Here is a 15,819-nt window from a genome sequence, read left to right on the forward strand (position 1 = left end):
AGAAGGGGGCGCATTGCTCCCTCCAAACAATTAGTGCCACGTTGTGGCGTATTCCTGCTAGCCTATGAAGCGTTAGCACGGTAGGGACTTCAGTGGACAGTCTGAAAGGGAATTACGTCGGGAGGACAGGTTTTAAAAGCCTAGCCTCCCGCGGTCGGACCCAGAAATGGGTTTGAGAACGCTGGTACAAACGGATACGGAATGCTAATAAATCCGTCCATAAAATATAATAAAACATTAAAACAGACCCGTCATTAAAAATAAACCCTTAAACACGCCCGATTACAGAATCATACAGCAGCAAGGGACACTGTCCAGGCACTGCGATTCGAAGGGAGAATTTGTGAAACTCCCGCCACCTTTGCATTCCATTCCATGAATTTTCAATTCATCGTCGACCACCATCTGGAGAAGACCAAGAAGAAGAAGAAGATGGAGAAAGACAGAAGAATTTCCCTGGCTGGCTCAACGTGGGACCTCCTGGCGGATGCCAACATCTTCGCCGGAGCAGCAGACCTGGCCGGCCCGCCGAGAGAGCCGCTGGACACGGACGCTACTTTCCCGCTCCAGCTCGCCGGGCTTCAATTGCCCTGGCCGGCGGACTCGGCAGCAGTAGCCGGCGGGATCGCTCGGGGAGAATCGCCTCGGCCGCGCCGGCGAAGGACGACCGACGCCGACCCAACACTGCGGGGCTCTGGGGGTCACCACTGCTACGCTGTAGTGGGGACCCAACTACCGCTGAGGGGAAGCCCAGTCTGACTTCAGTGGACGAGCCGCAACTTCCCGACTTCGCCGAAGACCAGCTTCCACCACAAGGTTATGAATTACGAACCGTCGAAGCCATTCGACGACAACAGCCCTTCTCAGGGCTATCATAAGGTTAGCAATTACAACGAGCTGTCGATGCCAATCGACTACAAAAACGGCTCTTTTCAGGGCCATCATAAGGTTAGTAAGTGCCACGTGCTGTCGAAGCCATTCGCTGACAATATATATATATATATATATATATATATATATATATATATATATATATATATATATAGAGTTTGCCTGTTTGTTTGTTATCGCATCGCGCGGAAACCATTACTTACTTTCGAATTTGCAGGATATATTCGTGTTATCCCAGCAAAGGTTTTAAGCCATCGACCGGGACCTTTGCTCATATTAAAAATATTAATTATTTCTTCACTCCCAAGGAGGGAAGCGAAGAATCTTTAATCTTCACTCCCCTCCCTTCTTTATCATTCCCCTCTATATCTTTAATTCACATAAGTTGTGAGGTAAAGATATTCATTAACGAAAAAATAGATTAATCATTTTACTTCATTATTATATTTCTACCACCATGGCAAAGAAATACGTTATGAATTTTTTTTCGTCAAAGGTATATGTACTTTAGTTACCGTAGTTACTATTATTCTATCTTTTGTAATTTAGTTTCTTTTTCAGGTTTCTATAAAGCCTGAACACTATAATTATTATTTATCAGTATTATTCACACATCCACGAGGATAACGTACAGTTCGGGGGTTCCAAGTGGTGGAGCCCACTGTTTAGATGACAATGGCGACCGAAGCACGCTCTGCGGGTGTCCTGGGCGTCCGTCCCCCTGGCAAGTTGGGAATAGCGAGCAAAGTTCTGTGACCATGGGGTAGGTCCCTTGATTCAATCCCTTATACAATTCCATGGGGTAGGCATTTGATTTTGAGTAAATTGGTATGAATAAAGTTCACGGAAAATAAATAATAATGGTTTCGAAGTTCATTAAAAATAAAGAATATATCAAAATGTGGCAGATTTTAACTAGGTTTAAACGAAATAAAATTTTCAATATTAAAAAAGATAAGAATAAAATATTTTAGAAAAATAACAAACACAAACAAAACCAAATTAAAAATAATGAAATAAATTGCTGAAAATGACCTTCGCAAAGCGGATACACACTCTTCCCGACGAACAATTAATTTTTAATTAATTGTTCGATGTGAAATTAACTTAAAATTAATTCAGAAAGAATTAATTAAAATTAATTGTCTGAAACTTAGTAATTTTTTTTTATGAGATGTGCGGGCATCGACGGCTATGATCATTTATCCCCGAATGGAAATTTGTAGTGTATGAAAACTGCCATGCTTGATCGGAATTCGAACCCAGGACCTCCGGGTAAAAGAGGAGGCACTACCACTAGCGCCAAGAGTTCGGAAAAAATTGTTTATTAATTTTTTATTATATAATTTAAAATCAATTAATCTTTAATTAGCTGTAAAGATGTGTAATAAGTTGTTTTATTTGATTTTTAATTATTTTTTAAATTTTGATTGTTTATTTTTTTTAAATATTTGATTCTTTTGTTTTCTAATACTTAAAATTTTGTTTCGTTTAACACTTATTTAAAATGTCACATTTTCATATGTCTTGTTATTAATAATCTTCGAAATTCTTACGTTTGTTTAGTTTCTGTGAACTTTATTCATACCACTTAATTCAGAATCAAATCTCTACAAGTTTTGTTTAAACCTTTTATTTAATTATTAGCCATTTAAAAAAGGCATTTTACCCGAAACACAAAACTATGTTTTTCGACCCAAATCTTTGGTCTTTTACCCAGATTTCTCAAAAACTGCTAAAACACAGATCTAGGATCTATTTTTAAACGTTTTTCAGGTCAAACTTCATATAAAACTACTAAATTTATTCCTTAATTTGGGTCCGAAGAATTATTACAATCTAGCTTAATTTTATCGAAGGCGCGCAGAACTCAGGGTGAAATCTTTCGCCAGCCGAAAGTGGCAAACGAAGCGTTTTCGAATCTATGTTTATATGATCTTTGTTCTTTATTTTCACCGATAGAACATGATCTGAAAAATTTGTTACATTCTTCGTGAATCACTTTATATATCGTTATAAAGTGTTCACTTTATAAGCTATTATAAGCTTTATAAGCTATAATAACACTTTATAAGCTATTTCTAAGCATTAATGACGACAAATAATTAAAAAGGACTTCAAATCGTCCGTGAAAACAAAGATAATTAATTAGGTAGTAATTAATATTCGATAAAGACCTTACTACCTAAGTTATCTGGATAAAACTTTACCAAATGAATAAAAAAACAAAACCTCAGTTGGAACCACATCCTTTTTTTAAGTACTTTAAAAATTAATACCTATTTCCTTAAATTATTTTATTTTTACGATCTCGGCGATAATTTTGAACGTAGTAAAATGAATATTGAAAAATAGTAAATAAAAAAAATTCATCCCTCACCAAGAATGGAACTGTAGACCAGCTGATTTAAAAAGCAAAAAACCAATTATTTTATCAGTTAATAAATTAATTATTAATTAATAAAAAAAAAATATATATATTAATTAATATTAATATTAATTAATTATTTTACCAATTGGGCGGCCAATTGGTAAAATAATTCATTACATTATAGTCTAGTTAAAACCCAATTACAAGAAAATAACAATTTTAAAATACAAATGAAAAAGTAAAGAAAAGGAAAAACAAAAAAAAATATATGCAAAAGTGAAAAGTTTAGGTTTATGTTTTATTTATTTTTGCTTTTAGTTCTCTGGACTAACTTTTTCACATAACTTAAAAGGAAAATTTATTTAATCAAAAATTACATCGTCTTCATAGAGTGAACACAAAACATGGACATACATACATGGACATAGACATACGAACATTATGTTCGTATGTCTATACGAACATAATTTTTGTTTGCGTGTCATCAAAATTTCTTTATATCGGATTATTGTAACGGTAATGTGCGTAGCTCAATTTCAAAGTACCGAGTGTTTGTTTTAAAACGCAACCCAAAAACAGCAACCCAATTTAAAGAAAAATAATGTGCTATATTTAATATGATTAGTTATAAATATTACAATTATTTGTGCAAAACAATTTGAGATCAAATCTATTTTATAACAAATGTTGAAAGTGTCCAGAATTTTTATCAATGCAAGCCTTTTTTTTCATATTCTCTCTTTTTTCATATTCACGCCTCTCTTTTTCATATTCCGTACAACTTTTCGAAGTGTACCTCTTCAATTTATCATAATTTTTGTGTTATGTTGGCTTTCGGTTTTTCAATGGTGTGTGGATTATTTTTGAATACACAACCTTTTAGATAACCCCAGAGAAAAAAAATTTGCAGGAGAAAAATCAGGTGATCTAGCTGGCAATAAACCAGTCGATATTACTTTTTCACCAAAGATATTTCTTCAAAGATTCATTGTAATTCCTGCCGTGTGGCATGTAGCTTCGTCTTGTTGAAACGACGGATCTGACTCATTTAATTCTAAATTTGCAAAAAATTGCGTTACCATCTCTTGGTAGAGAGCTGCATTAAGAGTGTTTTCAAAGAATATGGGGCCAATTATTATTTACCTTTTTTTTTCTTTATTTTATCTTATTAACCACCCCGGGGGTAACTGGCATCACCTTTCGGCACTACCAAAAATTATTATTGCACATCACACATCAATTTTCTGTGGGTGTACAGATCTTGAATGGATGGTGTGTGACTGGAGTTCCAGTAGCGATTATTCCGACTATTAACGTAACCACTCAAACGAAACCCAGCCTCATCTGTAAAAAAATACATTATCCTACACTTTAATGATGTCCCGAACACTGATTAAACCATTAACAGTAATGGAGCCTAGCAGCATAATCAACTGAATGTAATTCATGTGATATATGTATTCGGTATGGCTTTAGATAAAGTAGTCGGGTAGCTTTAAAGGTATTATACAGAGATATTCCTTTTTGTTGCGCAAATTTTCGTTACGATTTGTTAGGTTTAGTTTAAAAAGCTTACCCAATATCTTCCCATTTTTGTCATTAAGTATTGAACGTTTCGCTTATGTCTCTGATTGCAAACAGAACCAGTTCCTCTACTTCTTCATTAAACGATGAACCGAAGCTTTATTAGGTATATTCTTACCTGGGAACTGCAGCTGAAAAGCTTCTTGGCACAAAACAAAAGATTTAATTGTTAAATAATTTTCCACAATAAAAATCCTTTCTTTCGTGTTCAAAATCATTTATTTTTAATAAAAAACAAAAATAACTAAGCGTTCACAAAAAAGAAATAGAAAATTAGCTGATTATAAATTAACAACAATAGGTCGTGCTGCCAACCTCTTCATCCGAAATTATTGTATATTAAATTTTCTAAAAAGTATTTTGTTTGGGTTGCGTTTCAAAACAAACCCATATTTTCGTGGTAAAATACAAGAAACATAGATAACCTAAAATATTTCCGTATTCCAAAAAGTATCTTACGCTTATTATCAATTTACATAATTTCTTTCCATCTGTTTTGTTATCTACCAACCTGGATTTCTCCTTTATGTTTCATGGGAACGGCTTTCCTTTTCATATGGGGAATATTGTTGTATAAGCAACAACGTAATAATAATCAGTATTTTTGAATAAAAGTAAAATTAAGTGTAAAATTAAAAAAAAAAAACATCAGAAAAATAAAACCTATTAAAAAACAAATATAAATTAAAAAATTAGAAAATTATGTTTTTTAAAATTCAACTTTTTGAATACACGGAACAATGAGATCTAAGATAATTTAAGATTACGATCCGTGCGGGAGGAAATACAACGTTTCATTTCAAAGTACGTACAACGGCTCACTATCACACAAATCAATTGGAAGTAAATCTACTAGACCACTGGTTCCCAAACTTTTTCGATTCGCGGCACCCTTTTTCAATTAAACTTTTTCGATGGCGCCCTACCCAAAGTAAAATTATGACTACTCCTAACAGGTAAAAATAAATAAAATTCGTGTATATTCACACGAACATTATTAACATTAACATTAAATTACATTATTAATGTTAAATTAATAATTATAAATGTCTTCGTTCAATTAATTATGAAGCTTTCATAATATTTCGCGGCGTCCCGGGGAGCCGCGGAGCACAGTTTGGGAATCACTATACTAGACAATGGCATGACATTAGAAGGTCGAACGGACTTTACGTTTTGGATCTAGTATCCCTATAGTGTCTTAATATGTCCATAATAATAAACTCGGATGTGAATATTGTGAATTATCTATTCGACTCTTTAACTTCAAATTTATTACATACATTTTTACTTCCTTGTATGATGTAAAAGAAATACTGTGCAAATCTGAAAACCAAAATTTTCCGCCAAAAATTTCGGTTTCGATTTCGATTTTCGGTTTTCAGATTTCAACGGAAATATTCATTTTGGCCATCCCTAAATCCATTTTGAGTAGTTTCGGCGTGACGTCTGTACGTATGTATGTATATATTTCGCTTAACTAAAAAACGATTTTTAACTTTTTCTTAACTGCAGTTATAAGCCCTCATTGAGAGAATTTCATCGCTACATCATAAGAGGTACTTATTTTCAATCGTTCCAGAGTTATAGCCGAATGAAATTTTAATTAATGAAATATTTCGGTCTTAAAAGGGGAAGGCACATCGGTTCAAATCCGACTTCATCTCCTTTTTAATTTTTTTAAAAAATTTAAATATATTGATTTATTAATAATTATTTACCTCTGATTGTAAAAAAATGTTTTACGATAAATAATTCAATAACAAAAAAAAAAAAAAAAATATCAGAAATTGTTAATAAAATAAAATTTTATATACTATTCATTTTAAAGATATGTGTATATCTAATTTAATAGGCGTACAAGAAAGTTATGTGGTGTCAAAAATTACTTCCTTATACGAAGTAAAGGAAGTACTGTAATTACGAAAAATCTCGGTTTTCAAATTTCAACGGAAATATCCATTTTGAATATCCCTGAATCCATTTTGACTAGTATCGGCGTGACGTCTAGTACGTCACGTCAAGTACGTACGTACGCGTTTGTATCTCACATAACTTAAAAACGATAAGTCGTAGAATGCTGAAATTTTTTATTTAGGACTGTTGTAATATCTAGTTATGCACCTCCCTCCCTCCCTCCCTCTTGATTGCAATTGACTTGACCAAAAAAGTCCAAAATAAAAAAAAAGTTGGATTTTGGCATTTTTCTTAACTCGGTAATAAGCCCTCATTGAGAGCTATAAGTGATACTTATTTTCATTGGTTCCAAAGTTATAGTCAAATAAAATATTAATTAACGATATTAATTTTTATTTGGATTGTACAAGGGGATGGCCCATCGGTTCGAATCCAACTTCATTTCCTTTTTTTTTTTTTTAATTTAAATATATTGATTTATTCATAATTGTTAACCTCTGATTGTAAAAAAAGTTTTACGATAAATAATAATTCAATAATAACAATAAAAAAGAAAAAGAAAAAATCAAATTTTGTAGTGAAATAAAATTTTATGTACTTTTAAAAATGTGTATGTGTAATTTAACAGACGTACAAGGAAGTCATGTGATATCCAGATCAGATTTTTTTTATTGGTTCGTCGTTTCTTTTTTTTTATTTCTACGTATTATATCATATTTTGCTTTCTATTTTTATGGTGGTGTTGAGTATCATTCATAATTGTTAATTGTATGTGCTTGACATATAATTTTTTATTATACTAGTGTGTAGTTTTAAAGGATTTTGCTGAGGACTCCTTTATCATGTGATTTGGGATGCGATCCAATTTACTAAAAGTTTACATAAATGTTACCGATTGTAACACTTTTTGAAACGGTTACCAAATTAAGGATTAGAAAGTTATTTTTTATTTGGTGCTGACTTTTAAAATCAAAATTGAAAAGTATAGTAATTGAAAAAGAATTAAATACGAAATAAAATATTAAACAAGGCAATATTCCTTGAAATTATACTTAATCGGTGTGAAAACATTTAACATTTTTATCAATGAATATATTTCTACTGTTATATTTAAGTTAGGAACTGACAATAAATCAAAAAAAAAATTATTAAGAAAAGTTTATAACGGAGAACTAGGATAATAACAAATAATATCAATGATTAATCATTATTTTTAAATAATAACTTTAACTGGACAGTAATTCCTTATTTCACGATAAGCTAGCACCTTGGAAAGCATATAATAAAATTTCCATTTTAACTATAAAAAAATAAATATAAGAAAAAACAAAGAAAAACATATTAAACAAAAAATCTCGTTTCATGTACCTACTGGATTCTAGTATTTTACGAAAAGAATATTTAAAAAAAAATTAAAAATACCTTATTGTATATTTTTAAGAGCTATAAATTTAAAAAATGATTTAATTCGGTTCTATACCGAGGTTTGATATGTTAAGCTGAAGCGAAGAATATTATAACTAGGGCGTTCTTGACGTACAGAAACACATTTTAAAATAGATAGGCCTATTAAATGAAAATTATTATCATAAGAATATTCAATTTTTTTCAAGGTTTCATTGGTCTAGTGGTAAACTCGTCGTTGTAAATCAGTCGATTTCGAAGTTCAAGTTCTCAGGTTCAAGTTCTAATAAAGGTAGTTTACCTTTAATTTAATAAAGGTTTAATAAAGACAGTTTATCTAGTTTGAAAACTAGATCGTGGATACCGGTGTTCTTTGGTTTTAATTAACCACACATCTCAGGAGTAGTCGACCTGAGTTTGTTCAAGACTACTAATTTACCAATACAGTTACATTACACTGACAAATATCTAATGACTTTAATTGTTGATGCGCCTATAAATAAAAGTATCAAAAAAAAAATTAACTTTTGCACTTTTAAATTATTAACGACAGTTTAAAAAAATACAAGAACAAAATGAAACATCACTTTCCTAGTAGTGTAATTCTGCATAGAGACTGAATTTAACTATATAAGCGTTTTTATATTGAAATGAAATGAAAAATTTATTCTAAATGAAACATATTACACCGACTGAATTTAACATTTTTCAGAAAATAAAAAACTTTTCGGTCCCTCGATTCAATAATAGAATATTATATTCAATAACATCATAATATTATATTAAATAATTTTATTTAATAATATTGGTTTATTTCTAATGAAATTATAAAAAACCGAATACGATTTAATAATAGAATAATATTGAACACGTAATAAAACTGACTTCATATAACTTACGTTCCTTAATTCAAAAATGAAAATTTTAAAAAGAATTAAATCGTATAAAGAAAACTAGTATTAATGAATAATATCAACAGTTAAATAATTTTCCAACAGTTAAATATTGATAAACCCACCGGGTTGGCCTAATTGTGAACGCGTCTTCCCAAATCAGCTGATTTGGAAGTCGAGAGTTCCAGCGTTCAAGTCCTAATAAAAAGCCAGTTATTTTTACACGGATTTGAATACTAGATCGTGGATACCGGTGTTCTTTGGTGGTTGGCTTGTCACAAGTGACAATAAGGATGTCCTACCGGAAATTCTAGCGATATTGCCCCGCCTGCTCCAAGAAAAATCTCTGAAGGACTGTATTCAGTCCATCGTAGAGTGCCTCATGAGCCTGCTATCTAGGTTGGTTCGGCAAACTCTCAGACTGCTACAGTGGAACGCCAATTCAGTAGTAGGCAAGACGGCAGAACTTTGTCGACTGGCCGAGGATCTACTAATAAACGTGATACTGTTAGACGTGTCTGACCAAACAAACAACTGACCGTTCGGAATTACTTTACGTATAGGAAGGATAGGCCAGTACGACCCGGACGCCCTGCCAGCGGCGGAACCGCAATTTTAGTCCGCAGACGCTATATACACACCCGGGTCGACCTCCACACTAACGCGATGGAGCAGACTTATGTGCATGTGGAGCATCTAGGCACGGTGTATCGGCTTATAATAAACCAAACTCAGCGGTACCCGGCGCAGATCTAGATGCCCTGCTAGAAAATTGGGATGGACCCATGAAACTCATGGGCGACCTCAACGCTAAGCACGAGTCTTGGAATAGTAATCTGACAAGTGCAAAAGGCAGGTTGCTATACGAAAGGGCACAAGCACGCCGGTTAGTCGTCACAGACCCCGACGTACTCACCTTCGTTCATCAAACGGGCAGATCGAGACCTGATGTACTCGACATTGCAATCATGAAAGCGGTAACAACTCCGGTCATGATTGAAACGATAGAAGAGCTCAGCTCGGTTGGGCCAAGCAGGGGGCGGCCAAGACCCCCCCCCCCCCCGACTATACCCCCAAGAACAGTGTATTGGAAAAGGTTCTATGAAACTCTCCAACGGGATTACAGGCCAGCGCATCCTGAACTCCTGACCGCACCGGAGGAAATCGACGACACGGTCGAACGCGTCACATCGTCAATGACCGAGGCTCTGTCAAACAGCTCTACAGAAAAGACCACGAGGCCTATCCTAATAATCTCCAACCTCACATCTCTGACGCTATAGCAGAGAAGACTGAGAAGGAGACACCGAATCACCCTGTCCCCCGATGATAAAAGGGCTTTTTATAATCAAACGGAGTGAAACAGCTGCTGGCACAACATCGAGAGGATTAGTGGAACAAATACCTCGCCTCGGCTTCAGACGACCGATCCTCGGTGTTCAGGCTAAACAAAAAATTACGACAAGGAAAGAAGCCCCACCACCCGATTGTGGGGCAACGTGGCCTTCTGGGATATTCGGAGGCGGACAGGGCGGAGGTTTTCGCCGACACCCTGGAGAACCAATTTACTTCAAACCCCCCTTCCGCCACGAACGACGACCACACAACCGAGGTGGAGTTCTTCCTCGTAGATTATTTAGCACAGGTGGAGGTCGCCCCACTAGAAATAGACCAAGTCACTGAGGCGGAGGTTTCCGCAGCAATCAAACCCACAAGCCCCGACAAGGCTCCGGGTGTTGACGGGATCGGTGCCCGTGCATTCCGGAATGTTCCACCCGCTCTTATAGCGACCATAACCACAATATTCACGTCAATTTTGTACGTTGGATATTTTCCGAATCGCTGGAAAACTGCAAAGGTGGTATGCCTACCCAAACCTGGGAAAAGTCTGCTCTTTCCCGAGAATTACAGGCCGATCTCCTTATTACCAGTGTTATCAAAGCTATTCGAATGGACTTTCCTGGAGAGACTTAGGCGACATTTGGGAAAAGAAGTACGGCCTGAGAAATTTGGGTTCAGGAAGGACCACTCGACGACCCTCCAACCGGTTAAAATAATCGACAGTCTTGTCGGAGGCCTAATTAGAAAAGTAATAACTGCAACCGTTTTTCTAGATGTGGTTAAAGCCTTTGACAAAGTTTGGCATAGCGGCTTGCTATATAAACTCGCGCATACGACGATTCCCTGTCGCTATGTCAGATTGATACGGTCTTATTTACTAGACCGACAATTTGTTGTACGCGTAGGGGGAACACTCTCCTCCACCAGAGACATAGCCGCTGGAGTCCCCCAAGGAGCAGTGCTTTCGCCGTTCTTGTACACGACCTACATTAACGATATGCCGCTGTCGGAAGGAGTCAAAACAGCTCTATACGCAGACGACAAGACGTATTATTATGAATTCAGAAGTGTAGATTACGCGATCAAGAGAGTCCAACGACAATTGGATCTAGTACAGCTGTGGCTCGATATGTAGAGAATAAAGGTCAACGGTGAAAAATCTGTGGCAGTGATGTTCCCATTCAAGACACATGCTCCAGCCAGATATCTCAGGAGAGAAAATCTCATTTGGAAAACAGTCAAGTACCTGGGAGTAGTCCTGCACAAACGGCTTACCTTAGGAGAACGTGTTAAATATGTGACCCAAAGGGCAAAGGCCATCAGAGCCTCACTATACTCAGTACTGAACAGTGCCAGCCCGTATCCACTAGGGACCTAACTGCTCATTTTTTGACTATACGTCCTGCCGATTCTAACATATGCTTATCCGGCATGGGGAGCTTTGTTGAACTCCACGCTTCAAAAGAAATTAGAAGCCGTCCAAAACATCGCATTACGGACGATATTTGGAGCACCGTGGTTCGTCAGAAACGTCACTCTTCGCTACGATGCGGAGAGTAACACACTGTATCCGAGGCGGGGGAGGCGCAGTCACGCAGACTGTTCGGGAGTGCGGTCGTGTCCGAACACGGCCATTTCCAGGACATCTGCCGAGAGGACCCTACTCCACACGGTATAAGAAAACGGCCTCATGTCGTGTTAAACGAACCACCGTGAAGAGGCGGTACAAGAGCCAAAAAACAAACCAGGCTTAGGAGCCTCTGTATCATGTAACCTATAAATGGAAACCGCGCGAAAATTCCGACCACAAAAGTGACCGTTTTCATAATAAAAATTTTTTAAAACTACATAAACCTAGACAACAACCCACACCGTCCCACTAAGAGACCACAATTTAATTCAGTCTGCACCTCCAAATAACTAGGGCTCCGGTAGGCGTATTCCTGCTAGCCGATAAGGTGCTGGTACCAAAAGGACTTCAGCGGCTGGACTGAAGGGAAATCACGCCGGGAGTACTAGGCTCAAAAGCTTAGTCTCTCACGGTCAGACCCAGTAAATAAATTTCACGCTGGTCCATACGGATAGGAACGCAAATTACCAAATCCGTCCATAAATAAAACTTAAAATTTATAACCGCCACTAAATAACCCATGAAACCCGCCCGATAATAGAAAGATACAGCAGCAAGGGACATTGTCCAGGCTCTGCGATCTGTACGGAGAAATATTGAAACTCCCGCCATTCTTGCATTCCGTTCCGTTGGTGGTTGGGTTTCAATTAACCACTCATCTAAGGAATGGTCGAACTGAGAATGTACAAGGCTATACTTCATTTACACTCATACATGTCATCCGCATTCATCCTCTGAAGTATTATCTGAACGGTAGTTACCGGTGGCTAAACAGGAAAAATAAAGTTAAATATTGATAATTACAGTTGTTTAACAAATGCTCCTATCTTAAAACAATCTATTTTTCGGTAGAAGACCATTTCACCCTAACAGTAGTCGACCTCTGAGGGGAGCAGTTACAAATCATAAACAGAAAGGGTAGAGTTTTAAAAAATAATCTTAAAGAGTAATGATAAACAACCATTTTGACGTAAAAAAACTTCGGGTTAAAACAACCCCGACCAAAATTGATGCCATTTATTCTTTTTTTCGCAGCTAGTTAAAAGGTGGTCTACAGCATCTATTAAACAACTGAACATCAGATAAACAAAGAAAAATATTAAACAAAGAATTTATAAAATATACCTATCTTAAAACGATATATTTTTTATGAGATTATGAGACCACCATACCCCGTAAAAGCGAGTAATTCAATAATTTTAATGAGAAAGGGTAGGGTTGTGATATACCATTTTAAAAAAAAAATTTAAAGAAAAGGGAGAAAACAATTGCGGCTACGATTATCTTAATCAAAATAACAGTCATTTAATATTTTATGTAACTAGTTTCAAAAGTGACCTACAGAAAATTTTAAGTAATAATATACTTTATAAATTAGTTGAGAAAAAAATATTGAATGGCCACCATTTTTGTTACAATTGTCGAAGCTCGATATTTTCTAGTTAAAATTTTAGTTTTTCCATGCTCTTTAAAATATACGTCATAATCCTATCCTTTCCATTCAAAAATCATGAAATTCTTTCCTTCCCTACCACTGATTAAATGGCTATCTCATATCGGAAACTAAATCGTTTTGAGGTAAGCGCGTTTGTTAAATTAAATTTTTCTATGTTTAATTATCGAGAGGTTTATTAAGGTTTAACAAACTTTGTAATACGGGTAATTAAGGTGTGTATATATAATTAGGGTGTCCCACAAAAAAAACAGAGAACTTTCAGGGCACGTTATATTAGTAAAATATAATGAAAAAAATTCATATACATAGGTTTGGAAACGCGTTGTTTTCGAGCTATGGTTAGCAAAAGATTTCGCCCGGATTTCATGACTTCTAATAAAAAGAAGTCGTACTAAAAATAAGATGTTCTTCTACTAAAAAGAAGCCCGAGTAATTTCTGGGACCAAATTAAACATCCCAACCCCGTAGGGGAAGACACCCGCCTAGTGACGTTCCGGTCTCCCCCCCCCCCGCGTACCTTGCGCTGTTGGGCTTTAACGGGAATCGTCTATAGCCCTCTGACTTTTTACATCTCATAGTAATAAGCCTGGCCTCGTTGGGATGTCACCGATGCAAATGCCTCGGTAGTCATTTGCATCGGTGATTTAATAACTCGGCTTATTGCCTTCGCTGTAGGTCTCTTCCGGAACCAAAATTAAACAGTAAAGTTGGCGGTTTCTTACCTAATTTGAGCTGGGAAATAGGATAAAACAGGTCCCAGAACTGTAACTCCAGGAGTTTTTATCAGCTGTATTTACATTAATCTTCTCAGAATCAAATTCTTTACAAGTTTTGTTACTAAATCTTTCACATTTTTTAGTCATTTATCAAAGCTACTGTACTACAAACCTAAAGAAAAACTTATTTTTCGATACCGAATTTTATGCTTCACATCGGATATCTTAAAACTATTGAAGTTACAGTTCTTGGAACTGTTTAATCCTATTTTCCAGCTCAAATTACATAAGAAACCACCAACTTTATACTCTTAATTTTGGTCCCAAAAATTGCAGTAGGGGTTTTTTTTTTAGAAGAGCTGAAATCCGGGCGAAATCTTTCGCTAGCTTTCACTCGAAAACAAAGCGTTTCCAGACCTATATTTATATGAATGTTTTTCATTATTTTTACCAGTAACATGTCCCGAAAGTTTCTCCGTTTCTTCGTGGGTCACTTTATATAATACATTTAAACAATTCTTACTCGATTTTTGAGTTCAGTTTAACATTCTTAAAACTGATTATTTGTTTGTAATATTGTTAGCGTTGGAAAAAAATACCTTCAAAATGATTAAAAAAAACCTTCATTAGAAATTTATAAGGGAAGATACAAGTATCTTGATAAAAAAGTGCTTAAAGAGAAACAACATTAATTACTGTTTAAACATTAAATTTAATTACTTCTGAGCATGAGCTATACACAAAATAATAATACAAAAAAAAAGAAATAATACTTTTATTTGCAGTCACATCAATAATTAAAGTTATTAACAACTTATCAGTGTATTGTAATTGTATCGGTAAATGTATAGTCCTGAAAAAACTCAGGCCGACCATTCCTGAGACGTGTGGTTAATTGAACCCAACCACCAAATAACTTTGAATGTAACCGTTGGACTGAAAGCAGGCAATCCTGTGTAAGACGTATAGGGCCATTATCTACGGAGAATGTGGTGGATAAAATGCTACTTAACGAGGACAACTTTAATGTGATCTCGTCGTTTATAACCGCAGTTATAAAGAAGAAAGATGAGGAAGCTCGTCAAGAAGAAACCGCTCGCTGATGACGGCTTGTCGTAGGTGGAATTTCCACCTACGAAATAAAAGAGCTAACCGGTGAACTGACCTGCCGCGTGCCGGACATACAGCCGGCGGGCGGGGAGGCGAGCTAGAGTAAAGGACACTCCTCTGGCGCGAGTCAAACTTGATTGTAGATCCGTTCCAGAGGAGTAGGTGGAATATAAAAAAAAAAAAAAAAAAAAAAAAAACCACCAAATAACACCCGACCTCCGTGGCGCGAGTGGTAGCGTCTTGGCCTTTCACCCGGAGGTCCTGGGTTCGAATCCAGGTCAGGCATGGCATTTTTCACACACGCTACAAAACATTCATCTCATCCTCTGCGGAATAAATTGTTTGAATACGGACCCGGAGGTAAAACAAAAAAAAAAAAAAAAAAACCACCAAATAACAACCCATCGGGTTGGTCTAGTGGTGAACGCGTCTTCCCAAATCAGCTGATTTGGAAGTCAAGAGTTCCAGCGTTCAAGTCCTAGTAAAGCCAGTTATTTTTACGCGGA

The 15,819-nt window shown here is 35.9% G+C and overlaps 1 protein-coding gene across 2 annotated transcripts in view; it reads right to left on the minus strand.

Moving 5' to 3' along the window:
* Nucleotides 1-15,819, minus strand: part of LOC142328185 (facilitated trehalose transporter Tret1-like) — a 105,620-nt gene that overhangs the window by 44,354 nt on the left and 45,447 nt on the right. The window lies entirely within an intron of this gene.

This window comes from Lycorma delicatula, chromosome 7 (assembly GCF_047948215.1).
Source record: "Lycorma delicatula isolate Av1 chromosome 7, ASM4794821v1, whole genome shotgun sequence".
NCBI lineage: Eukaryota > Metazoa > Arthropoda > Insecta > Hemiptera > Fulgoridae > Lycorma > Lycorma delicatula.